The sequence below is a fragment of the Somniosus microcephalus genome, chromosome 2 (genome assembly GCF_052327205.1).
Source record: "Somniosus microcephalus isolate GS21.2 chromosome 2, FLI_Smic_1.0, whole genome shotgun sequence".
Classification (NCBI taxonomy): Eukaryota; Metazoa; Chordata; class Chondrichthyes; order Squaliformes; family Somniosidae; genus Somniosus; species Somniosus microcephalus.
Genome location: NC_140988.1, coordinates 105,470,902 through 105,498,374, shown reverse-complemented (window position 1 = coordinate 105,498,374; position 27,473 = coordinate 105,470,902). Strand labels below are relative to the sequence as shown.

General features: G+C 47.6%; 2 long non-coding RNA genes across 2 annotated transcripts in view; one reads left to right on the top strand and one right to left on the bottom strand.

The window, feature by feature from the left end:
* Window positions 1–954: 954 nt before the first annotated feature.
* On the bottom strand, window positions 955–6,791 carry LOC147122858 (uncharacterized). The gene is made up of 2 exons (XR_015080350.1): window positions 6,723–6,791; window positions 955–1,340 (listed from the first exon to the last, which is right to left on the bottom strand). It is a non-coding gene; the product is annotated as an uncharacterized LOC147122858 (long non-coding RNA).
* A 2,879-nt stretch (window positions 6,792–9,670) lies between these two features.
* LOC147122857 (uncharacterized) overlaps window positions 9,671–27,473 on the top strand; it is a 55,411-nt gene continuing 37,608 nt past the window's right edge. The window contains exon 1 of the long non-coding RNA XR_015080344.1: window positions 9,671–9,866. This is a non-coding gene — a long non-coding RNA (uncharacterized LOC147122857). The remainder of the gene's footprint in view (window positions 9,867–27,473) is intronic.

Here is a 27,473-nt window from a genome sequence, read left to right as displayed (position 1 = left end):
TTACTGTAAATTCTTTAAAAATAATAAACCTGTGGAAAAAAAAAAAAAATTCTAAATTGTACTAATAGACCACTTACCTGTAAAACTAAGTACTTACGTCTAGTTTTTCCACGCGTAAAAACCGGAGGCCTTTACACTCGGGCAACTCTTGGGGGGGGAAAAAAAGGAATTTCACTGCGCACGCTCTGCTTCACAAGTCGCATGCGTTCTGCCTCTTAACCCCTTGGGTCAGAGGAGAGGAAATGCCGGTTTTCAGCGCATGCGCTGTGCATGCTGAAAACCGGCAATTCCTCCGGGCACACGCGTGAGTACCCCGTCCGTACTCACGCGTTGGGAGAGGAATTACTGGGCCAATACTTCAATCACACCAGGAAACCCAGTTTGGCTCCGACATTTGAAAAGGTCAGAGAGGTCATTTTAACTTTAGGTGGTCAATCTGTTACCATTGTTTTCCTCCTCCACCAAAAGTTAAAATCAGCCCTCTATTCTGAACCTTTCTTGGTCGCTAATACATACCTCATTGTCAACTAGTGAATGAAATTTTGGCAGTCTTCACAACCCGGGTGAATCTGTTCACAAGATCATAAGATAATTATGGATGAGGAAGGCCATTCAGCCTATTTTGAGTCATCCATCTAGAAAGAGCTTAAAGTCCTCCCATTTCAACATTTAATTGTTTCTTAAATGATTCCAGGGTTTTGTCTTTCACTACTTTATGTGGAGGTCCATTCCATGTGTTGATTATTCACTGTGGGTAAAGAAGAACTTCCTGATATCTTAAATTTATCTTTAACTAGCTTGAACTTGTGTCTCCTTGTTCTACTCTGTTGTATCCTGAAAAGTGGACTTGGTGTTGTGCCAGGTCGACACTTAACCCTTTCCCCCTCAGAGCGGACTAAGTGATATACAGAGTCGACACTTAGCTTTGGTACAGATGACAGACTTCGAGTGAAGGATGGTTCAAAACGGTCTTTATTCACAGGCCTGGGGAGAACCTTCTGAGACCCTTCTCAGATCCGACTCCACCGATTTCCTAGCAACAATCACAATTATACAAAAATCAAACCCCTGCCTTAGAGGCGGGGGCAAAGCTTATCAGCATATACAGAGTTATGGCAATTATAAATCGTGACATTTCATCTTCTTGCCGCCCACAAATCCCACATTTCTGTTATCAGTTGGTCCCGTCACCTCCTGTGACTGTGGGCCTCATCTTAATTGCTTTACAACCATCCATTTGCCCGTAGCCAGGTGGTTTTGCTTGTTACATGTTTTCTTAAGATAACAGTCCTCGTTAAGGCGTGCAAAGCACAGACGTTTGGCTTCGTCTCGGGTTACCTCTGCAAAGCAAGCACATTCTGATTAGTCCCACCATACTTTGAAGAATGGAACCCTGTTGTGATTTACAACAAACAAATTCTTAGGTGTGTTATCTCGCATATGTGTTGCCTCGCCTGGCTGAACAGACATCCTCCCCAATCTTCCCATGAGTTGTTCTGCAGTTTAATCTCTCGGCATTTGAAGTCACTTAATCATGTTTTAAAACTTAGCTGGGTAAATGCAATATACAGACCTCTATCATTTAACTCAGGGTAAGGATTAACCCATTATCTCCACCTTGTACATTGGTGCTACATTATACATATTCTAACATAAAAACTAAATTATACATATTCTAACATAAAAACTAAGGTATAATAGTAATTTGGCTACTTCATACTCTCATAAGTCAAAGTAATTTTGTAAATTTACCTCTTCTATTTTCTTAACTATCTTATAGGATCCCCTTTCAAACATCATCTTTTCAGTCTTTCCTCATAACTCAGATCTTTGACAATAGGGATCAGCCTCATGGTTCTTCTTTGCACTGCCTCCAGTGTCTGAATGTCTCCTTCTGTCTCTTGGTGCCCAGAACTGGACACAATACTTAAGGTGAGGTCTAACCAGATCACTCTACAATTTGTTCCCGCCCCCCCCCCCCCCCAAATCATCTCAGTTTTACATATTTTGGCACTAATGATCTACTCCGCACTCTTTTATAAAATAAAATGTTGCCCTCTTGTTGTAATCTCTTCTGCTCAGGCCTTGCTCCCTATATTGTGACCTTATTATTCTTCACTGACTTTTATATTAGCTTCCCTTGGTCTTCACCTCACTTTTGACTGATTAAACCTCCAGAGAAAAAGATTGCAGTGAGGATGAAAGGGTTCATTCGTTTTGTTTATTTTATAACCGATGTTACGATAACATGAAACTGCGTAATATAAAACCAAATCAAATAATTTTTGTAGTATGATCAAAAAGTGTTCTGGTTATCTAACATTATTGTCATGGCCGGATTAATTTTTGTTGTATCAGAATGAATGCCATTGTTATATTGGTGTTGATGCCATTGCTGGTGATCCAAAACTGCCAAAAGCAGAAAAAGCCTTTGCATATACTCATGTCTACTGCAATTGCACTAGTCTTTGGTTTTACATTTTTTTTTAAAGCTAAGAATGGTGCAAGTAAATTGCTTCAATTATCAGCAAATTCACGCACAATGTGGAGGCTGTAAATGGTGTCATGTAAAGTGGGACCAAAAAAAATTGCATTGTAGTTTCTTTCACAGTGTTAGGCAATGGTAACCAAGCTGCCTGCTAGTGGCAGTTGCACAGTTATTAGGTGGCTAGCTAGAACAGGCTCCCTGGTAATTACTGTCAGCAGGGACTGACTCTGGTCTCTGGAACTTTTGCTTGTATAAATACAGGAGGCTTTTGCTAACGCACAGAGTAAGTAGCACGGAGTCTAGATCGACGGAGTACTGCTTCTGCAGAGTACTAAACTCGGAATTTGGTAAGTGAGGGAAGTTGGTGCATTGAGGGAAGTGGTGCTGTTCTGGTATTTTAAAAAACAAGGAGCAGGCCAAGAGAGGGAGCGAGAGACAGCGATACCTGACAGCTGAGGTCCAGAGACGTTAATTAAAATTAATAGTTTAAACAAGATACTAATTAGCTTCTGAAAGAGGGAATAGACATTTTTTAGATCATGATTGGGCAGCTGATACCTGTTGCTTGCAATTCCTGTGCCATGTGGGATCTTCAGGACACTTCATGTGTCTTGGGGGACCATGTGTGCAGGAAGTATTTCCAGCTGCTTGAGCTCGAGCTCAGAGTTTCCGAGCTTGAGGGGCCGCTGGAGTCACTGCAGAGCATCAGGGAGGCTGAGAGTTTCCTGGACCGTATGTTCCAGGAGGTGGCCACCCCACAGGCAGAGAGAGTTCAGGATAGTAAATGGGTGGCCATCTGGAAGAGTAGGAAGAGGTAGGAAGTGCAGGAGTCTTCGGGGTGTGTGTCACTCTCAAACCGGTTCGCAGCATTGGAGACTGCTGGGAGTGACGACACCTTGAAAGAGTGAAGTCCAAACCATGGCACCAATGGGCAAGGGACTGCACAGGGGGGAACAGCAAAGTGTAGAAATGCAGTCATTATAGGAGATTCCATAGTTAGGGTGACAGACAAGCGTTTCTGTAACCATCACTAAGTCCCGCAAGGTGTGTTGCCTCCCTGGTGCCAGGGTAAAGGACATCATGGAGAGGGTGCAGAATATTCTGCAGGGGGAAGGGAGTGAGCCAAAAGTTGTGGTACACATTGATACCAATGACAGAGAGGGCAGGTATTGAGGACCTACAGTCAGACTTTCAGGAGCTAGGAAGTTAAAAAGTAGGACCTCAAAAGGTAGTAATCTCTAGATTACTCCCAGTGCCATGCGCCAGCGAGAGTAGAAATAGGAAGATAGGGAGGATCAATGTGTGGCTTCAGGCATGGTGCAGGAGGGAGAGCTTCAGATTCTTGTGGCATTGGGACCAGTTCTGGGGCAGGAGGCACCTATTCAAAAGGGACGGTTTACAGGACTGGGACCAATGTCCTCGTGGGGAGGTTCACTAGTGTGATTGGGGAGGGTTTAAACTAAATAGGCAGGGGGGTGGGCACCAGCATATAGAAGTAGAAAAGCGGAATAAGGTGCATGAAGGAGAGAGAATGTTGGATAGTACTAGAGAAGGAAGTAGTACCATATTGGATAAGAGTGGACTAAGAAGGACTATGAGGAATACAAAGATAGGTTTGGAATGCATGTATGTAATGCACAAAGTGGTGAATAAGGGTGGTGAGCTACAAGCACAATTAGCCGTGTGGGAATATGATGTAGTGGCAATAATGGAAACATGGCTTAAAAATGGTGAGGACTGGGTGCTTAATATTCATGGATACAAGGTGTTCAGAAAAGATAGGGAAGGAAAAAAGGGAGTTGGGGTGGCAGCATTGATTAGGGAAGATATTGTAGTGTTGGAAAGAGAGGATGTCCTTGAAGGGGCAAGGACAGAATCCATTAGGTTACAGTTGAGAAGCAAAAAGGGTATGATCACGCTATTGGGGATATTCTATAGGCCGCCAAATAGTGAGAGAGATAGAGGAGCGAATCTGCAGGGAAATCACAGAGATGTGCAAAAACTATAGAGTGGTGATACTGGGGACTTTAATTACCCAAATATCGATTTTGGGATAATGTTAGAGTAAAGGGAAAGGAGTGGGAGGAATTTCTGAAATGTGTTCAGGAGAACTTCCTTGACCAGTATGTTCTCAGCCCAACTAGGGAGGAGGCAAATAACAACAGAAAATGCTGGAAAAACTCAGCAGGTCAGGCAACATCCGTGGAGAGAAATTTGAGTTGACGTTTCGGGTTTGACCCTTCTTCACATTGCTGGATCTGATGCTGGGCAATGAAGTGGGCCAAGTGGACCAAATGTCTGTGGGAGAATACTTGGGTAAGAGTGATCATCGTATCATGAGGTTTCGATTAGTAATGTAGAAGAGCAAGGAACAATCTAAAGTAGAACTTCTAAATTGGAAGAGGTCTAATTTCAATGGAATGAGAGGGGAGCTAGCCAGGGTAAAATGGAACCAAAGATTGACAGAAAAAACTGTAATAGAACAATGGGTGATCTTTAAGGAGGAGATGTTTCAGGTACAGGTTAGGTACATTCCAACAAGAGGGAAAGGCAGGAGAACCAAAGCCAGGGCTCCTTGGATGATGAGGGAGATAGAGAATATGATGAAACAAAGAAGAGGGTGTATGATGCATGTCAGGTGACTTCTTCAAGTGAGAACCAGGCCAAATACAATAAGTTGAGAGGGGAAGTGAAGAGGAAAATAAGACTGGCAAAGAGAGACTATGGAGGGAATTTTGCCAGCACTTGGGGCAGGTTTGGAGGTGGGACCAGTGGCAAAATGGTAAAAAATGGGAGCAGGTTCCGAACCTGCTCCCAACCCGCCTCCGAACGATCTTCCCGGGAGGCAGATCCCCGATTCACACAGGGACCCATCTCCTAGTGGCGGGAAGGAGATTAGAGCCAATTAACTGCCTGTTAACAGGTAGTTAACAGGCAGCTAAGAGGCTTTTTTCCATTTTGCGTCTACTGCTGCGGGCTTCCCGCTGTTGGGAAACCCGGCAGGGTAAGTGAGTTGAGCTGTGGGTCTGTTGTACTATAACTGTAGAAATGACAGCTGCAGAGATAGTGTGAAGGCTGCAATGGGACACTGGTAAGTATGACAGGTGAGAGAATTTGGGGGAATTTTTTTTTACTGTGGTTTGATGCTTCTGCAGGTGACAAGCTGTAATGTGTTTGTGCAGCCTCATCTCATCGTGAGAAGTGACAGATGGCTTCTGCAATCTCACATGCAGCTGCCATCTGTTTCATCCTAAAGAGAGAGTCATTGGAGAGCCTGGGTACAAGGGCTCACCTTTGGACAGTGATTGTCAGTGTTTGACAGCACCTCAATGCTGTCAAACACTGACAATTCATCTGCCAAACAATTATGGTGCCTGTCACTTTAACAAAACTGCCAGATGAAGTGTCATGCACTGACGTCATCTGATACTGGCTTTCCCTTAATTGGCCGGCAAGCCCGCAGGGCGGGCTTAACAAGGCCAATCAAGGGAAAATAGCGTCTGTTCATCAGACGTCGCTGGGGGCGGGACTGAAACCCGAAAACCAGCAGTCACGCCTTGATCTCCAGATCTAAGGTAAAATCGAGCCCCATGAGAATAGATTGGCAATTAACATAAAAGGGAACCCAAAAATCTTCTACCGGCATGTAAATCGTAAACGGGTAGTAAGAGGCGGCATGGGGTCTATTATGGACAAAAGGTGATATATGCTTAGAGGCGCAGGGTAAGGCTAGAATACTTGATGGCCCAGAAATTCGGGTCGAGGGCTTCCCGTGGGTGTAAGCCCCCGACCTGCACTTACCTTGCGCGCCAGCCATTGAGCTGTGGGCCCCCGTGAAATTCCGATCCTGGGCCTGCTCCAACTGCCGGCGCGCAGTGCTTGCGTATCCCAGGGACGCAGTTAGTTTGATGCGTCCCTGGGATCCCGTGGGCCATGGGGAGCCAATCAGAGCAGGGAATGCTTCATTCATAAGTTTGACAGGAAGGGCTGTCAAACTTAAAAATACTACAAGCCCCAAAACATCACTAAATCTTCAAATAAATTAAACAAAACATCACATTTTTAAAATAAACTATAAATTACATGAAATAACTTTTAAACAATAATTTAAATTTTTGAAAAAAATAATTTTATTTTCTAATGGGGCTAAAAATAAACTTACCTTTCTTTAAAGTATTTAAAAATAATAAACCTGTGGAAAAAATGTTTTAATTTTAATTAATTCACCACTTACCTTGTAAAAAGCAGGCCTTGCGACTGCTTTTTATATGTGTAACTTCTGGAGACTTACCCTCCCGGGAAAACCTGCAAAAAAAATGTAAGTTCGATGCGCACGCGCTGCCTCTCCCGCGCACGCGTTCGAACTCTGAACCCTTTTTTTCAGGGGAACGGAAGTGCCGGTTTCCCGCGCATGCGCGGTGCATGCAGGAAACCGGCACTTCCATTGGGCTTACGGGTGAGTACCCCGTGCGTACTCACCCGTGGAGACCCGAATTTCTGGGCCATTATTTTGTATCAGTGTTTACTAAGGAAGAGGATGCTGACAAAATATCGGTAGAAGCAGAGATGGTACAGGTAATGGATGGGGTGAAAATTGATAGGCAGGATGTACTGGAAAGGCTGGATATGCTTAGAGTGGATAATTCGCCTGGTTTGGATGGCTTGCATCCCAGGTTGCCAAGGGAAGTGGAGATGGAGATAGTGAAAGGGCTTGCCATAATTTGCCAATCTTCCCTAGATACAGGGGAGGTGCCAAAGGATTAGAAAGTGGCAAATGTGACACCATTGCTCAAGAAAAGGTGTAAGGACAATCCTAGTACAGGAAACTTTGTGATATCCGGCACCGACGGGACCGGCGTGTTGCCGATCTATCAAAACTGCCGGACATACAAAGTTAATGTTGAAGCATACGGAGGTTTTCATCTCCGTATCTGAGAACAAACACTGTTGCTTAGCAACAGCTTCTAAAGAGTCGGCTGCAGCTGCAAGCATCTCTAGCTGAAGCTGTTGCTATAGCTACAGACCTTGCAGTGCCTGACTGGGGAAAAAAAAGAACGAGAACTAAAAAAACTTATAGAAAACGGCTCCTGATTTTTGCCGTTAGATCGAGTATTCCGGATATACAACCTCCGGATAAACCAAAGTTTCCTGTACCTACATGCCAATCAGTTTAACATCAGTGGTGGGTAAGGTTTTAGAAACAATAATCAGGGAAAAAATTAAGTCACTTGGAGAGGTTTAAGTTAATTAAGAAGAGCCAGCAGGGATTTGTAAAAGGCAGATCGTATTTGACTAATCTAATTGAATTTTTGATGAAGTAACAGAGAAGGTTGATGAAGGGAATGCAGTGGATGTTGTCTATGTGGATTTTAAGAAAGCGTTTGATAAAGTACCAGATAAAAGGCTGGTTAACAAAATTGAGGCTCGTGGAATAAGAGGGTCAGCGTCAGCTTGGATAAGAAATTGGCTTAAGGACAGAAAACAGCGAGTCGTGGTAAATGGTTGTTTTTCAGACTGGAGGATGGTAGACAGTGGTGTTCCCCAAGGGTCAGTGCTGGGGCCACTTTTTTTTCGATATATATAAATGACTTGGATATTGGAATACAGAGTAGAATTTCAAAATTTGCCGATGATACCAAACTTGGAGGTGTGGCAAACAGTGAGGGGGATACCAATCGACTGCAACAGGACATAATGGTTCCAGGGATGAGGGATTTTAGTTACAAGGTTAGGTTGGAGAAGCTGGGGTGGTTCTCCTTGGAGCAAAGGAGGTTGAGGGGAGATTTGATAGAGGTGTATAAGATTATGACGGGTTTGGGTAAGGTAGACAAGGCTGTTTCCATTAGCTGATGGTACAAGGACTAGGGGACACAGATTTGGGCAAGAGATACAGGGGGGATGTGAGGAAGAACTTTTTTACACAGCGAGTGGTAATGACCTGGAACTCGCTGCTGACGAGGGTGGTGGAGGCAGAAACAATCAATGATTTCAAAAGGAAATTGGATAGGCACTTGAGGGAAATAAATTTGCTGGGCTACGAGGATAGAGCGGGGGAATGGGAATGACAGCATTGTTCTACAGAGAGACGGCATAGACTCGATGGGCCGAATGGACTCCTTCTGTGCCACAATGACTCTGACTCTATTTAACTTTTTTTAATCGATAAACTAGGAATGGTTGAGTTAGGAGAAATTAAAACATTATTTTCAAATGGTTTGATGAAAATAGCCTCTGAGTCGTGAACCACTAGCTCAAAAATATGTACTGTATAAATGACTACATAATTATAGATAGTGGCGAGTAAGTATAAGGATCTAATTTAATTGTGGGCGTTATATGACTTTCATAAGCCACTTGAACATTGCTTTTGTGTCTGAATCCCAACATCAAATTACGATTATATAGCTCATTCTAAAACATGCATAATTCTCCATGTATTTGTCATTGACAAAACAAGCATTTGTGGTGGAAAGGGTTTTTAAAAAAAACTTGACATGTCACTGTCTAACAATTCAAGATTTGATTCATGGCTAACAGCAGCGTTTGGAATCAGTACGAAATACCCTATTCTCGTGTAACAACATTCAACAAAAAAACTGCTAAAACCTCTATTACACTTAAATGTCCCCCATGGACAACTAATAGTCAACTAAACAGCATAATAACATGGTCCATAGCTGTCCTGATTGAGTAATTACTATTTTACTAGATTGAAATTAATTACTGGCCTATGACTACCATTAGAGTGTCTAACCATGCTGTGTTGTAAACTATGGCCCGGATTTTGCGGGGCCGATGACAGTGTACGCCGCCGTAAGCCTTGCAAAAAGCCCCGCAAGTTCTGAGTTTCTGCATGTGCTGCGCATGTGCGAAAACCCGGAACTTGTGATCTATTCACCTTGACAGATCCTCCGAACCAAAAGAAAAATCACTTTCGCTGGCGCAGAATTGGGTTATTTGCCCAACTACTGCCCAGCAAATGCCCAGTAGGGCCTACTTTCACCAGCGTAAGGGCTAATATAAATGTTAAATTAAAAAATAAAACATCATCCACAAACATTTAAAATTAGTTCATGTAAACTTTGACCCGGATTAAAATATTTAAAATTATTTTTCAAAAAATTACATTTTTATTGTAAAGGCTTCATTAAAGGGACTTCTAATTAAATTTGAAAATGGGAACATTTATTTTTATTCCAGTTGTGTAAATGATTTAATTATTTGGGGATTCCTCAAATGCTAATGGAGATTCTGTTAGGGCCCACGTGATCCCAGGGACGCTTCCAAACTGCCTGCGTCCATGGAATCCGTGGGCCTTTACGCAGGCGTACGCCTGCAGGCCCAGGACCTGAAGTCTCCGAAGCCCAGGAGCCAGCGGGTAGGTTCGGATATTTTCTCAGGTCAGAGACGTACTCCGGAGGTACGCCTCCGACTGCAAATTATGGCCGCCATTTTGCCGGCGCTCAGAGGGCAGGTTTGGAGGCGGGTCAGAGGTTAAATTTGTTTTGATTGACGGTGGGTTCCGAACATTTGCCAAGTGTCGTCTGGGAGTCCTGATTAGACCCACCATCAAGCGGTGGGAGAGGCACTTAAGGCAGTTAACAGCTTGTTAACTGCCCACATAATCTGATTTTAGCAGGCTCTTCCCATTTTACTACATTCTCAGCGTGTTCCATGCCGTTCGCAAAACACGCCAGCTGATTGTGCCGGGTTCAGCAACTACCTGAATTCTTGACAGCTGCACCTGCAGCATAAAAGTGGACCTGTAACATGGCTGACTTTCAGATGACAGAACTTTGTTTTTTGAGGCGTTGGAACGCTTCATGCAGGTCTATTGAGCTTGTAAGTGGTTAAGCTGAGATCCATATGCACTGTGACCGCCTTGGAAAACCCTCTCCCCACAGTGCCTGAGCGCTTATAACATCTATTCCTCAACTGACATATATACCAGCGGAATGAGAACCATTTATACCCTCTCATCCTGGTGCTCAGAATCGGAAGAAGAGCAGCAGAATGAGGCACAACAGCAGCAACAGCAACAAGAGTGCCAACCTCCTCCTCACCCACCTGATGACGCACAGGACAGAGGGCATCAGCGCAGGGCTGCACCGCGCCGCAGGAGATACCCCCAACACAGGGTTTACAGGCAGAGGATGAGCTTCCTCAACATGACTGAGCAGCACTGCCAAAGGCGGCTAAGACTTTCACGAGAGGTAGTCGCTGACATCTGCACAATGCTGTACCAAGACCTGCAGCCCAGAGGAGCGGGTGGACACTTCTTACCAGTGGCTGTCTAAGTCACCACCGCCCTCAATTTATTTGCTTCAGGGTCCTTCCAGGGATCATCAGCAGAACGGCATCTCCCAGCTGGCTGCACACACTTGCATCACGCAGGTTACCGCTGCCCTCTTTACAAAGGCGCACAATTACATCCACTTCTTCACGGATGAAGCAAGTGTAACTGTGCGTGTGGTTGGCTTTGCAAATATGGCAGGCTTGCCAAGGGTGCAGGGCATCATAGACTGCACACATGTGGCCATTAGGGCACCCCATCACAACCCAGCTGTATTTGTGAACCGCAAGGGCTTCCACTCCCTTAACGTCCAGCTGGTGTGTAACCACAGGAAGAACATTATGCATGTTTGCGCCAAGTTCCCTGGCAGTTGCCATGACTCGTTCATCCTGCGGCAGTCTACTGTGCCTCAGCTCTTCAATCCGCCAACCCAACTTTCCGGATGGCTACTTGGAGACAAGGGCTATCCTCTGAAGACGTGGCTAATGATGCCATTGAGGAGGCCATCAAACAAAGCTGAGGAGCACTACAATGCCAGCCACATTTCCACCAGAAGCATCATTGAGCAAACCATCGGCTTGCTCAAAATGCGATTCAGATGCCTCGACAGATCAGGTGGAGCCCTACAGTACTCACCAGCCAGGGTCTCCAGAATCATTGTGGTCTGCTGTGCACTGCACAACATCACACTGCAGCGTGGCTTACCGCTGCCTGAGGAACAAGTGGCTCAGCGCACAGCCTTCTCCTGGAGGAGGAGGAGGAAGAAGACCGTGCGGAGGCAGATGTGCTAGTTCCACCAGCACGCGAGCACATTGCTGGCCGTGATGCAAGGGATGCACTAATCCATGCCAGATTCGCTTAAGTTTATGAAGCAAACACACGTGGCTGCCACCTTCTTAACACACCATACACCATCTGTACAATAAACTGTGTGTTCCTATCACTCTCACCACCATCATTTCAGATGAAAGGCGCCCTGACACCTCACTGTGACACTTCCATTTCTGGGCACACATAGGCCAACTCTTTGAATGTTTGCCATTGCATTTCTTTATTACAATTGAAATGACGATGATAATCTTAAATTTGTATTACATCAAAACACCCAAGTGACTACCCTTGTGTCTATTTGCGTGTTAACTTTCTCTTACACGTGCTTTTATGTGGTGCTTCCCCTGTGGCTTCAGCAGATGTGGAGGCACCTTGCTCACTTTTATGCTGCTCCTGCTTCAACACCTTTGGCAGGCATTCTCTGGGTTTGGAAGCCTGGGAGGGCTCGGCAACAGTCTGCTCCTCCTGTGACTGTGCAGGGGCTGAGACGGCCATCTCATTTGGGTGAGGAATCTGGGGCTCTGACCGAGGGCTCCACAGTGGCATGGGAGTGTGACCACCAACATCCCTCTCATGGGTCGCCCGCACTTCACTGCTAGCAAGTAGCTGGAGAGCACCTTGCTGCACATCAGTAGGGCCATGAGGATCAGTCTCTGTACTGACAGTCCTCATAACGGGGACGTCCATGTACCTCTGGTGTCTCTCCTTAATAGATGCCCATCTGTCCTCGATAGCGGACCATCTATTTAGAAGAGTCACCATGTTCTGTTGAATCTGGCGACTTATGTCCTCCAAGGAGGCTGCCACCCTCTCCGTGGTGGCATGTTCATGCGCCATTGCCTCCACCACGGCAGTGCTCATGTTAGAGATGGACTCCTCCATTCTCTGCACACTCTCAGTTACCATGGATGCAAAATCTGTCAAAGGCTCCTAACTTGTTGCTGAATTTCCAGCACCGCTCTTTTTCTGGATGACCCCAGAGGCACAGGGTCCACATGCAGCTGAACAGAGCTAGGAGCGCCCTGCGGCTTCTGACAAGGACTCTCCATGGCTGTCCCTGTCTCCACCATCTGCTGATGCTCACTTGTGAGCTGTGATACACCGGGTGACAATACTAATCTATTTCGCGAATGACCCACCGAGGTGTGCGTCTCTGCGCTGGTGCTGGGTGCGCTCAATTCTGCTGACACTGCGCCCTCAGAGGTTGCAGCTTCCTCTGAGTCTTCCAGCTGTTCCTCCTGGACAGTGGGGAGGGGGGCTCTCGATGGTCCTGTGGGGGAGTAAAGGCATGAGTTAGACATGTGATATTAACGTAGCAGGCACATCGAATTGTGCAGATGATCAGAACTCAATCTGTATGAACATCAGATGCCATATCAGTCACTCATGCAATCTAAATGAGAGGGCTGCAAATCTATCCTGAAACCAGCTTGCACTACTGCGCCCGTCTGACTGTCCCTCACTTCCAAATCCTCAGCACCTCCGACGATGCCGAGAGCAGCCTCCTCAGCGGTGGTCAAGTGAGCAATCGAAGGTGGCCCTCCTCCTGTCCTGCCTTTCGCCCTCTTTTATTGTGGGCTCTCTTTTCCTGCAATGAGGGACACAAGTGGAGTTTGAGTGAGAATGTTGGAGTGAGTGTAGAGAATCCATAGCATAGATGCTTAGAGGGAGACAAAGATGGAGTGAGGTGACAATACCAAGGGCCCTCCCTGTGCATTGTTAGTTATTGCATAAGAGTGATAGTGAGTGTGAGGGGTGCATAGTAGAACGGTGAAGTGATTCTGTACACAGAGAGAGAGGGATGGTTAAGGGTGCAAGGGATGTAAGGGTAAGTTGGGATGTGCAGGAGTAGGTTGACAATGCAGAGTGCTGGTGATGAGAGGAGATGGGGAGCAGATTGAAGGTAAGTGTGATGTTATACTCACTTTTGCTGTGCGTAGCAGGTCATTGAACCTTTTCCTGCACTGAACCCAGGTTCGACCACACAAAGACCTGGCACTCACCACCTCAGCAATTTGCAGCCAGGCTGCTTTGGTTTGCTGAGGAGGCTTCCTCCGTCCATTTGAGGAGAACGGTACCTCTTGGCGCCCTCTCACTCCCTCCACAAGAGCATGGAGGGAGTCATCATCAAATCTGGGCAATGCCTTTGGTCTTGAAGCAGTCATTTTCAGATGTGTCACACTGAGAAGCAGCAGAATAGGATTGATCAAAAACAAGGCTGCATGGGCCCCTTAAATACAGCTGGCTGAGAGACGTCAGCAGAGGTGAGCAACAGGCCCGAACCCACTGATTGGGCCGGGTAGCCTGCTTAAGCAAAAATCGTAATTTCAGGGCGGCTGAAACCGGCAGCGGGACCGGAACCCGCCAGACATCAAAGCCACCTCCAACCCGCCTCCACTCGGAAAATCACGGCCTTTATCTCCCTCACAATGGAAAGGAGGGGACTGTATTTGTACAATCAACAATGTTAAATGATAGTGTATTGTAATTTTGGTATGTTGGCTTTTTTGATATTTAACTGCTATTGTATAGCATTTTACTGAATTGTTTACTACAAATGCAGTACTGTAGTTCAGCTGAAAATGCACATAATTCATAGTTAGTGCAGTTCCCATTTCCACAGTGCAGTTATAGTTAACTATAAAGCAAATGGCAACAGAAAACATGGAAAAACGCAACTGGTGGGTGAAAGACTCTTGGAGCTGTAAACTCGAGTGTTTGTACTTGCCACAGAATCATCTATATTGAATAATGAAAATTGCATTTTATTATCACATAGGGCTTTTAGTAGTATTTTCACATTGAAATTGTGATTATATCCATATTTTTATGAAACTGGCAAATCAGTGGCCTTGATTATTACATGTCTGTTTAGGTATGAAGTGAATTTTATGTCTTGCCTTTAAAAAATAAAATGAAGTCCAGGATCCAGAGGAAGATGGTAAAGATAATGCTTCAGGTTGCTGGTAGGCAGCAGGCATGTAGAAGTACTGGTGGAGGCAGTGGGGGAAGTGATGTGATTATGGTAGTATTGGGATGTGGTTTAAGGTATGGAAATAGTTGAAGGGGTTGGTGGGCAATGTTCCCTCTAATTTTTTTTGTGCGCAGTCCCTTTAACAGGCTGCATGGCCCATTCAGATTTTCGCGCCTGCATGTAAAAGCTGGTGAGCAGCCTATGCAGGATCTCCAGACCACTGCGTGGCTTAGCGGGAACATTGTTGGTGGGGTGTGGGACAAACAAGACAAGTTTGGAGTAAAGAAGTTCTTGGGTATTGGAGGATTCTTGCATGTTTGAGTACTAGAGTGGTGTGTTGGGAATGTGGAAGTGGTGGGAGGATGTGCTGGGATATATTATTGGTGGGAGGTTTTTCTTGGACTGTGAAAGGACTGGGATAGAGATAGAAACATAGGAACAGGAGTACGCCATTCAGCCCCTTTAGTTTGTTCCGCCATTCAATTAGATCATGGCTGATCTGTATCTTAACTCCATTTCACCATGGTTCCGTAACCCTTAATATCCTTGCCTAACAAAAATCTATGAATCTCTGTTTTGACATTTTCAATTGACTTAGTCTCAACAGCTTTTTGTGGGAGAGAGCTCCAGATTTCCACTACACTTTGTGTGAAGAAGTGCTTTTTGACATCATCCTTGAACAGCCTAGCTCTAAATTCAAGGTTATGCCCCTTGTTCTGGACCCACCAGAGGAAATTGTTTCTCTCTATCTACCCTATAAAATCCTTTAATCATCTTAAAGACTTCAATTAGATCGTCCCTTAATCTGTTATATTCAAGGGAATATAAGCCTGGTCTATACAACCGGTCCTCATAATTTAACCCTTTTAGCCCTGGTGAATCTGTGCTGCACCTCCTCCAAGGCCAATATATCCTTCCTGATGTGTGGTGCCCAGAACTGAATGCTGTACTCCAGATGTGGTCTAACCAGAGCGCTGTACAGCTGTAACATCACTTCCACCCCTTTGTATTCCAGCCCTCTTGAGCTGAAGGCCAACATTCCATTAGTCTTAATTATTTTTGGTACCTGTCCACTGGCTTTTAGTGATTTCTGTACTTGGACCCTTAAATCTCTCTGCTCCTCCACAGTTCCTAGCTTCTCGCCATTTAGAAAATACTCTAAACTATCTTTCTTAGGTCAAAAGTGGATAACCTCGCACTTTCTCACATTGAACTCCAACTGCCTCAGTTTTGCCCACTCACTTAATCTATTAATGTCCCTTTGCAACTTTCTGCTCCCATCTACACTATTTACTGTGCCATCGAACTTGGTGTCATCAGCAAACTTAGATATATGATTCTCTATTCCTTCATTCAAGTCATTTATAAATATAGCCAAAAGCTGCAGCCACAGTACAGATCCCTGAGGGACACCACTAGTCACATCCTACCAATTTGAGCACATACCCATTCTCCCTACTCACTGTCTCCTACTTCCTAACTAATTCCCTATCCAACCAATAGATTGCCTCCATTTCAGGGTGTTGCAGTTTTAGGGCAGGGGTTTTGGGGTGTGGGAAGGCACATCCTGGTTGATGGAAACTATGGAGACGGGGGGGGGGGGGGGGGGTTGGTGGGGAGATACGTTCCAACACGCCATTGAGGAAAAGCAGTGTGGTCATATTATGCAGCTGACTGAGGAAATAGGTATAAATTCTGTTTGCGCTTTCTGCACTTGTCTTGGTAAAAGTGTAGGAACTGCTTTAAAGAGCTTAAAACCAGGCCATGGTAAGGAATGTGAAAAAAAAGTGTTTTTTTCTCGGTGGTTGGTAAGGAGCAAGGTGAGAGACTTTTTCCACTTCAAATATTGGAATTTCCCTAAAGTAGTGGAGAAGCCATTAAGAGAATCTTACTCCTGCACTTCAAAATCCGCATACCAGTCCATAAGCAGGAATTTGAGCTCACACTTCAAATACTTGCACTCCTGGCCCTGACTGAGAGCAACATTTGCAGTGCATGTGTGGAGCATAGAAGTTTACAGTGCAGAGGACGCCAATCAGCCCATCCTGTCTGTGCCGGCCGAAAGAGCTATCCAGCCTAATCCCATTCTCCAGCTCTTGGTCCGTAGCCTTGTCGGTTACGGCACTTCAAGTGCATATCCAAGTACTTTTTAAGTGCAATGAGGGTTTCTGCCTCTAGTGCCCTTTCAAGTAGTGAGTTCCAGACCCCCACCTCCCTAAGATGAGGGCAAAGCAGCAGCAGGAAGCAGAGCTGAGACATTTACCACTCAGGGGCCTGTGGAGTTATTGAGCAAGGGTGGGGCAGGGAAGGCCACCTTGTGATTGTGTTATAAAGTCAAGTCAGAGTTACAAGCAGTGGGGAAGATGACAGTCGGCTACCAATGTTAGTTAGTCTCTATCTCTGTAACCTCCTACAACCTTCCCACAACTGCGTTCCTTCAACTCTGATATCCTGTGCATCACCCACTTCCTTTGCTCCACCATTGATGGTGTGCCTTCAGCTGCCTCGGCCCTAAGCTCTGGAATTCCCTCCCTAAACCTCTCCGCATCTCCAGCTCTCTCTCCTCCTTTAAGACGCTCCTTAAAATTTACTTTGACCAAGCTTTTGGTCACCTATCCTAATGTCATCTCCTTTGGTGCAGTGTCAATTTTTATTTCATTGCATTCCTGTGAAACGCCTTGGGATGTTTTACGACGTTTATAAAGGCGCTATATAAATGCAAGTTGTTGTCTCAGATGGGTGAAACTGTAAAGAAAGGTGCCACAATGCAATGGGGAGGATTCATTGGGAGGTAAGTATAATACAGGCAAGTTTACTAGCATGATGGGAGGAAATAATTAAGAGTCATTAAACAGAAAGTATGCTCATTGACAGATCAGTATAATTACAGGTTTGTTTAATAACCTAATGGAAAAACATGAAAGTACAGACTTAACAGGAAGTCATACACGAGACTTGTGTATTCAGTAATGCATTATATAATTTCCAACCAGCAATAACCTGATTGCATATCACTGTAAAAGATTTGCACTGAAACTTATAGCTATGTACTGACAAGTTACTTTTAACACAGTTGATCTTCCTATTATTAGTCTCTGCTTCACTCACATTTCCAAATTTTATTTCTGTCTTTGTATTTGTCTTCCACTCTTCCTGTCTCTCTCTCTGCTCTGCTTCGCTCTGTTTCTCGCTTTCTACCTCCCCCTCCCTCTCCCGCCGGGCCCGGCCCCCTCCCTCTCCCTCCGGGCCCGGCCCCCTCCCTCTCCCTCCGGGCCCGGCCCCCTCCCTCTCCCTCCGGGCCCGGCCCCCTCCCTCTCCCTCCGGGCCCGGCCCCCTCCCTCTCCCTCCAGGCCCGGCCCCCTCCCTCTCCCGCCGGGCCCGGCCCTCTCCCTCTCCCGCCGGGCCCGGCCCCCTCCCTCTCCCGTCGGGCCCGGCCCCCTCCCTCTCCCGTCGGGCCCGGCCCCCTCCCTCTCCCGTCGGGCCCGGCCCCCTCCCTCTTCCGCCGGGCCCGGCCCCCTCCCTCTCCCGCCGGGCCCGGCCCCGGCCCCCTCCCTCTCCCGCCGGGCCCGGCCCCCTCCCTCTCCCGCCGGGCCCGGCCCCCTCCCTCTCCCGCCGGGCCCGGCCCCCTCCCTCTCCCGCCGGGCCCGGCCCCCTCCCTCTCCCGTCGGGCCCGGCTCCCTCCCTCTCCCGCCGGGCCCGGCCCCCTCTCTGTGTGCGCATACTACCCAGCAAAATTATGGAAGTTGTCATCGACAGTGCTATCAAGCAGCACTTACTCACCAATAACCTGCTCACTGATGCCCAGTTTGAGTTCCGCCAGGACTACTCGGCTGCAGATCTCATTACAGCCTTGGTACAAATGTGGACAACAGAGCTGAATTCCAGCGGTGAGATGAGAATGACTGACCTTGACATCAAGGCAGCACTTGACCAAGTGTGGCATCAAGGAGCCCAGGTAAAACTGAAGTCAATCGGGGGGAAAACTTGCCACTGGCTGGAGTCATAGCTGGCACAAAGGAAGATGATTGTAGTTGTTGGAGGCCAATCAGCTCAACCCCAGGCCATCGCTGCAGGAATTTCTCAGGGCAGTGTCCTAGGTCCAACCATCTTCAGCTGCTTTATCAATGACTTTCCCTCCCTTCCATCATAAGGTCAGAAATGGGGATGTTTGCTGATGATTGCATAGCGTTCAGTTCCATTCGCAACTCCTCAGATATTCAAACATGCCTGCATGCAGCAAGATCTGGATAACATTCAGGCTTGGGCTGATAAGTGGCAGGTAATATTCGCGCCACACAACTGCCAGACAATGACCATTTCCAACAAGAGAAAATGTAACCACCTCCCCTTGACATTCATGGCATTACCATCGCCGAATCCCCCACCATCAACATCCTGAGGGTTACCAATGACCAGAAACTTAACTGGACCAGCTACATAAATACTGTGCTATAAGAGCAGGTCAGAGGCTGGGTATTCTGTGGCGAGTGACTCACCTCCTGACTCCCCAAAGCCTTTTCACCATCTACAAGTCACGAGTGTGATGGCATACTCTACACTTGCCTGGATGAGTGCAGCTCCAACAACACTCAAAAAGCTCAACACCATCTAGGATAAAGCAGTCCACTTGATTAGCACCCTATCCTATCCTTAAACATTCACTCCCTCCACCACCGGCGCACTGTGGCTGCAGTGTGTACCATCTACAAGATGCACTGCAGCAGCTCACCAAGGCTCCTTTGACAGCACCTCCCAAACCCGCGACCTCTACCACCTAGAAGAACAAGGGCAGCAGGTGCATAGAAACACCACCACCTCCAAGTTCCCCTCCAGGTCAAACACCATCCTGACTTGGAAATATATCACTGTTCCTTCATCGTCGCTGGGTCAAAAACCTGGAACTCCCGACCTAACTGCTCTGTGCGAGTGCATTCACCACACGGACTGCAGCGGTTCAAGAAGGCAGCTCACCACCATCTTCTGACGAGTAATTGGGGATGGGCAATAAATGTTGGCCTTGCCAGTGACGCCCACATTGCATAAATGAAAAACATTTTTTGAAAAAGGTTACAAGGGCAAAGAGAGGGTATGAGAAAAGATTAGCAGATAACATAAAAGGTAACCCAAAAATCTTTTATAAACATCTATATATATAAAACGGTATGTCTCTCTGTCTGTCTCTCTGTCTGTCTCTCTGTCTGTCTCTCTGTCTGCCTCTCTGTCTGGCTATACAATCAAAAGTTATAGAGCGTACCTACACATATGTTATATCAAAAGAAAGCTCATCATTAGGAGACTCTTGTAGGTATATATACTTTTTGGTCGGACAAAAATTGTGCCGACGGTATCCAAAAAACGTTCAAAATTCCGCTCATTATCCGCTCATTAGCATCGAGTGGGGGCGGGTTCATTGTGTGTGCGGGCGGGCCATCCTAGAGTTGAGTGACGTGATGATTGACCAATCCTACAGTTCAGTGACCTGACGGTTGACCAATCGGTGCGTGTGTGGGCAGGCCTTATCATTCTGAACTGAGGTGAGTGTCAGCCATCTTGATTCATAAGTTTATTATTTTTTCCCACTTTCTGCGTGTTTCTTTTCAAATCTAGATTTCCAGCAAAAAAAAAAGTTGCTTTTAAAACACAAATTGTTTTTTAAAAAAGTTACTTAATTTGTCAATCTTTTCTCTACCCTCCAATTTTCCTACCGTTCACCGTTTTTGCAGGCCTGGAAGCCTGGGCCTCTGTTGCCCAGCCACGCCCGAGCTAGGCATCGCCCCTCCCGCTGGGCCCGCCCCGTGATCGCCGCCATCTTGGTAAAGGCTGGCGGGGCAGGAGGGAGCCTAGCGGGAGGTGAGATGCGGTCACCGCAGGGCTCGGGCTCAGCTGATCGGCCGCTCATCAGGGGTCGGCCCGCAACACATCGACTGGAGGAGCGGCGGCTCTCTCTCTCCTTCCGCCCCCCGCGGCTCGGGCGGGGGGCCGGTGCTCGGGAGGGTGGGGCTCGGGAGGCCGGTGCTCGGGAAAGCGGGAAGGGGTGGGGGAAGGGTTACCCCGGCAACCAGGCCCGGCCCTCTCTCAGCCTCAAGCCAGCTCACGCCCGTTGCAGGGGCTTGGCTCCAGTGCAGGCCCAGCCGCAATCGGCGGTCTTGAAACCGGGGCGCGTGGGGTGGGGCTCGGGAGGGCGGGGCACGGGCTGACCGGGGCGCTGCGCTCGGCTGGGCCATGTCAGTGCGTGGGGCGGCACTGAGCTCCGCGGAGCCATCGCCAGCAGAGCGGAGAGGGTCTGCTGGCACCCCCCCTCCCTTTCTCCCCCCCTCCCTTTCTCCCCCCCTCCCTTTCTCCCCCCCTCCCTTTCTCCCCCCCTCCCTTTCTCCCCCACTCCCTTTCTCCCCCCCTCCCTTTCTCCCCCCTCCCTTTCTCCCCCCTCCCTTTCTCGCCCCCTCCCTTTCTCGCCCCCTCCCTTTCTCGCCCCCCTCCCTTTCTCCCCTCTCCCTTTCTCCCCCCCTCCCTTCCCCCCAGTCGCTCGCTCTCTTCCCCCCAGTCGCTCGCTCTCTTCCCCCCAGTCGCTCGCTCTCTTCCCCCAGTCGCTCGCTCTCTTCCCCCCAGTCGCTCGCTCTCTTCCCCCCAGTCGCTCGCTCTCTTCCCCCCAGTCGCTCGCTCTCTTCCCCCCAGTCGCTCGCTCTCTTCCCCCCAGTCGCTCGCTCTCTTCCCCCCCAGTCGCTCGCTCTCTTCCCCCCCAGTCGCTCGCTCTCTTCCCCCCCAGTCGCTCGCTCTCTTCCCCCCCAGTCGCTCGCTCTCTTCCCCCCCAGTCGCTCGCTCTCTTCCCCCCAGTCGCTCGCTCTCTTCCCCCCCAGTCGCTCGCTCTCTTCCCCCCCAGTCGCTCGCTCTCTTCCCCCCCAGTCGCTCGCTCTCTTCCCCCCCAGTCGCTCGCTCTCTTCCCCCCCAGTCGCTCGCTCTCTTCCCCCCCAGTCGCTCGCTCTCTTCCCCCCCAGTCGCTCGCTCTCTTCCCCCCCAGTCGCTCGCTCTCTTCCCCCCAAGTCGCTCGCTCTCTTCCCCCCCCAGTCGCTCGCTCTCTTTCCCCCCCAGTCGCTCGCTCTCTTTCCCCCCCAGTCGCTCGCTCTCTTTCCCCCCCAGTCGCTCGCTCTCTTTCCCCCCCAGTCGCTCGCTCTCTTTCCCCCCCAGTCGCTCGCTCTCTTTCCCCCCCAGTCGCTCGCTCTCTTTCCCCCCCAGTCGCTCGCTCTCTTTCCCCCCCAGTCGCTCGCTCTCTTTCCCCCCCAGTCGCTCGCTCTCTTTCCCCCCCAGTCGCTCGCTCTCTTTCCCCCCCAGTCGCTCGCTCTCTTTCCCCCCCAGTCGCTCGCTCTCTTCCCCCCCAGTCGCTGGTGAAATGGGCAGACACATGACAGATGCAATTTAATGCAGATAAGTGTGAAGTGATGCACTTTGGGAGAAACCACATGGAGCGGCAGTATAATCTAAATGGTACTGATTTGCAGGGGGTGTAAGAACAGAGGGATCTTGGGGATGCATATTCGCAGCTTTGAAGGTGGCAAGGCAAGTTGATAAGGCAGTTAAGAAAGTGCATGGGATACTTGGCTTTGTAAATCGGGGCATTGAATACAAAAACAAGGAAGTCATGCTAAACCTTTACAAATCAGTGGTTAGGCCTCGGCTGGAGTATTGTGTACAATTCTGGGCATCACACTTTAGGAAAGATGCCAAGGCTCTGGAGAAGGTACAGAAGAGGTTTCCAAGGTTTATACCAGAGATGAGGGAGTTCAGTTAGGTGGACAGATTGGAGAAGCTGCAATTGTTCTCAGCACAGAGAAGTTTAAGGGGAGACCTAATGGAGGTATTCAAAATTATGGAGCGTTTTGATCGAGCAAGTAGGGAGAAACTGTTTCCTCTGGCAAGCGGGTCAGTAACTGTAGTGTATGTACCTTTAAGGGGAGAACTACTTTTTACAGCTCCTGTATACTGTAGTACCAGCAGGGACCACACCTGTATATAAACCCTGAGTAGGGATCTGTACTGTTAGTTTTAGAGTAACCCTCATCCAGTAAACACCTGTTGATTGTTCCTCTGCAGTCTCTGTCTATTTCTTGAAGGACACCATACATCAAGATTCACGGATTTAACATTGGCGACGAGGCGATTCGAACCTACCTGCAAATCTGCAGAGGAAGGCCGATTCCAGAGGCACGGGCTGGCAACAGGCAGACCCTTCCCGCACAGCGGCGGCTAGAGCTGACCGACGGCACAGGAAAAGGCCAAGCAGCGTCGACGGGAGCAGAGAGAGAGGGTAAAGCGCACAGGGTGCAGCCGGGGTTCAGGACCGAGAGGCGCGCAGGAAAACGCGCAGAGCGCGGCCGGTGTTCAAGGGCTGAGCAGCGTCCGCGGGGGAAGAAAGGAAAGCGCGGGAGACGCCATTTGAGCCGCAGCGGAGAAGAAGGGAGAGCGCGGGAGATGCCATTTTTGAGCCACAGGGAGAGCGCGGGAGACGCCATTTTGAGCCACAGCGGAGAAGAAGGGAGAGCGCGGGAGACGCCATTTTTAGCCAGTCTAACCACACCCAGGGATGCCGAAGAGTGGCAGTGTCACAGCGTTCGACAATGAAGTCGAAGATTGGGCGACATATGTAGAACGCATAGAAGTGTACTGCAAGACGAATGAAGTGCCAGATGCCAGGAAAGCACTGGTATTGTTGAATTCCATGGGTGCAAAAATGTATGGCTTACTGCGAAACCTAGTAACCCCAGAGAAGCCAGTGGAAAAGGATTTTGAAAGCATAGTGGCAATCCTACAGGACCACTTAAACCCCACACCGCTGCTGATAGCAGAAAGATTTAAGTTTCACAAAAGGAACCAGCATAAAGACGAAAGTAACGCTGAGTATTTAACGGAACTGCGCAAGCTATCGAAACACTGCCAGTTTGGAACGGGACTAGCAGATACTTTAAGGGACAAGTTTGTGTGTGGGCTTCAAAGTGAAGGAACCCAGAAACGGCTTCTATCAGAAAAGGATCTTACGCTGGACAAGGCTTTCAGCATGGCAGTATCACATGAAGCAGCAGCACGGGGCACTGCAGAGATACAACGGAGACCGCAAGAATATGTCACAAATGAAATGTCATATGGAGCAGTGAAGTGTTATTGCTGCGGCAGAACAACACACGACCATAAGGATTGTTGGTTCAAGGACTAAGTGTGTAGACAGTGTGGAAAAGTAGGACACATAGCAAGAGTCTGCAGGTCAGGAAAGGAAACCAGCAGCAAGAAATCTCCACAGGAGAAGTACAAAAAGGTGCATAAGGTGACAGAGAGTAGTTCAGACGAACAGAAAAGTGATACAGACTCCGGAAGCAAGGAGCTGGGTTGTCTGAAACTACATAATGTAATCAAAATGGAGGATCACCAAACTATCTGGGTCATGCTCAAGATAGACGGAGTCCAAGTGAAAATGGAATTGGACACAGGATCAGCCCTAACAGTCATAAACCGAAGGGACTACAAGTGGCTATTCTCACAAATACCCTTGAGAAATACAGAGATTGTCTTGAAGACGTACACGGGGCAAAAAGTCTACCCCAAAAGAAAAATAAGGGTGAACGTTATATATAACGGCAAGGAAACACCAAAAATGGACCTATATGTATTGCCAGAAGGTCCAAAATGCACCACCACATGCCCCTCTACACCCATGGGAGTGGCCCTCCTCTCCATGGCAACGGGTGCATATTGATTTTGCTGGTCCATTCATGACTCAATGTTTTTAATAGCCATGGATGCGCACTTCGAAATGACTTGAGGTCATCAAAATGTCCTCCACCACCACGGAGAAAACGATTGCAGTCCTACGGACCATAATTGCCAGGAACGGCTTGCCAGAGCAGATTTGCTCTGATAACGGGCCACAGTTTGTGTCCGAAGAGTTTCGGAAATTTATGAAAAGGAATGGGGTTAAGGCATTACACATCCGCCCCGTATCATCCAGCCACAAATGGATTGGCTGAGAGGTTCGTACAAACCTTTAAAAAGGCAGTAAGGGCCATGTGCGATGACAACATTCCACTGCAGCATAAGGTGGACAATTTCCTGTTAGCCTACAGAAATGCGACACATGCAGTCACCAACCAGACCCCGGCCATGATGTTCTTTAACCGAAGGTTGAGATCTCGTCTGGATTTGCTCAGACCAAATGTACGAAGAGATGTTGAGAATAAGCAATTCCAGCACATCAATGAGAAGCCGACAAGGAGCTTCAATGTAGGGCAACCAGAAATGGCAACCAGGAACGATATGCACACGGCAGGGGCCACTAATGTACACAGTGGATGTTGGGGAGAACATTGTGAGACGCCATGTCGACCAGATCCTAGAGTCACAGGAACGAGTCAACCCCATGTCTCGCGTACCTGGTGATGAACCCGATATACAGGTAGCATCTACCCCAGAAACAGTAGTATCGGAAGCTGATGAACCAACCGACGACAGGGGGCCAGAATCGCCTCCGCACCAAGAGCAAGACACTTGGGAAAGGCGCTATCCAGAAAGGATCAGGAAGCCGCCCCAAAGACTGAATTTATAAATGGACTATTTTCAGTTAATGTTGCATGTTAAAAGTGTTAATTGTTAAATGAATGTTATGGTACTGTTAATCTAAAAGGGGAGGAATTGTAGTGTATGTACCTTTTAAGGGGAGAATTACTTTTTGCAGCTCCTGCATACTGTAGTACCGGCAGTGACCACACCTGTATATAAACCCTGAGTAGGGATCTGTACTGTTAGTTTTAGAGTAACCCTCATCCAGTAAACACCTGTTGATTGTTCCTCTGCAGTCTCTGTCTATTTCTTGAAGGACACCATACATCAAGATACACGGATTTAACAGTAACCAGAGGTCATAGATTTAAAATAATTGGTAAAAGAACTAAAGGAGAAATGAAGAGAAATTTCTTCGCACAGAGGGTTGTTTAAATCTGGAATGCAATACTTGAAAGGCTGGTGGAATCCGATTTCTTAGGAACTTTCAAAAGGCAATTGGACATGTACTTGAAGAGAACTAATTTGCAGGGTTATGGGGGAAAAAGCTGTAGTGTGGGATTAAATTGGACAGCCCTTTCAAAGAGCTGGCACAGGTGTGATAGGTTGAATGGCCTCCTGTGCCATAAGAGTCTATGATTCTATTTTAATGGAGGCATTAACCATTTAAATTAAATAGGTTAACATCTCTATTAAAATCCTGGAAGGAGGGATTTGATGCAAGTGCATTAAGTGCTTGTACAATAATACTCCTTATAATCATTTCAGACTATTGTTTTTGAATTGCAATAAAAATGTAACAAGGTTTATGGTATTAATTTCAATTCCATTTACTCCTCCTCTTCCTACACAGAGTAAAAATCTACAAAATAAAAGGACTTGATTGCATTTAGTTGACAATATATTAATTGTTAGGTCCGTGTATCTTAATGTTGTGTCCTTCAATAATCAGACAACAGACTGCAGGGAACGATTCAACAGGTGTTTACTCAACGTGGTTCAAACTGCAACTGAAACAACAGATTACTACTCAGCGTTATATACAGGTGTGGTCACTGCCGGTACTACAGTATACATGAGCTGTAGAAAGTAGTTCCCCCCTTTAAAGGTACACACATTACAATTCCTCCCCTTTTAGATTAACAGTACCATAACACTCATTTAACAATTAAATATCCAACTAATTACATTTAACACTTTTAACATGCAACATTAGCTGAAAATAGTCTATTTATAAATTCAGTCTTTGGGGAGGCTTCCTGATCCTTTCTGGATAGCGCCTTTCCCAAGTGTCTTGCTCTTGGTGTGGAGGTGATTCTGGCCCCCTGTCGTCGGTTGGTTCATCAGCTTCTGATGCCACTGTTTCTGGGGTAGATGCTACCTGTACGTCGGGTTCATCACCAGGTACGTATGGGCGAGGCATGGGGTTGACTTGTTCCTGTGACTCTAGGATCTGGTCAGCATGGCATCTCACGATGCTCTCCCCAACGTCCACTGTGTACATTAGTGGGCCCTGCCGTGTGCATATCGTTCCTGGCTGCCATTTTTCTGTTCGGTAGTCGCGGGCCAAGACTGGTTGCCCTACATTGAAGCTCCTTGTTGGCTTCTCATGGATGTGCTGGAATTGCTTACTCTCAACATCTCTTCGTACGTTTGGTCTGAGCAAATCCAGGTGAGATCTTAACCTTCGGTTAAAGAACATCATGGCTGGGGCCTGGTTGGTGACTGCATGTGTCGCATTCCGGTAGGCGAACAGGAAATTGTCCACCTTGTGCTGCAGTGGAATGTTGTCATTGTACATAGCCTTTATTGCCTTCTTAAAGGTTTGTACGAACCTCTCAGCCAATCCATTTGTGGCTGGATGATACGGGGCGGATGTGTAATGCCTTACCCCATTCTTTTTCAAGAACCTCCGGAACTCTTCGGACACAAACTGTGGTCCGTTGTCGGAGCAAATCTGTTCTGGCAAGCCATTCCTGGCAAAAATGGTCCGTAGGACTGCAATAGTTTTCTCCGTGGTGGTGGAGGACATTTTGATGACCTCAGGCCATTTCGAGTGCACATCCACGGCTATTAAAAACATTGAGTCCATGAATGGACCAGCAAAATCAATATGCACCCGTTGCCATGGAGATGAGGGCCACTCCCATGGGTGTAGAGGGGCCTGTGGTGGTGCATTTTGGACTTTCTGGCATCCTGAGCAGCTCTTGGTCAGGTCCTCGATTTGTTTATCGATTCCCGGCCACCACACATAAGCCCTGGCTAGGCTTTTCATTTTTACCCCTCCCAGATGACCCTCATGAAGCTCATTGAGCACTCTATCCCTTAACTTGGGTGGAATTACCACT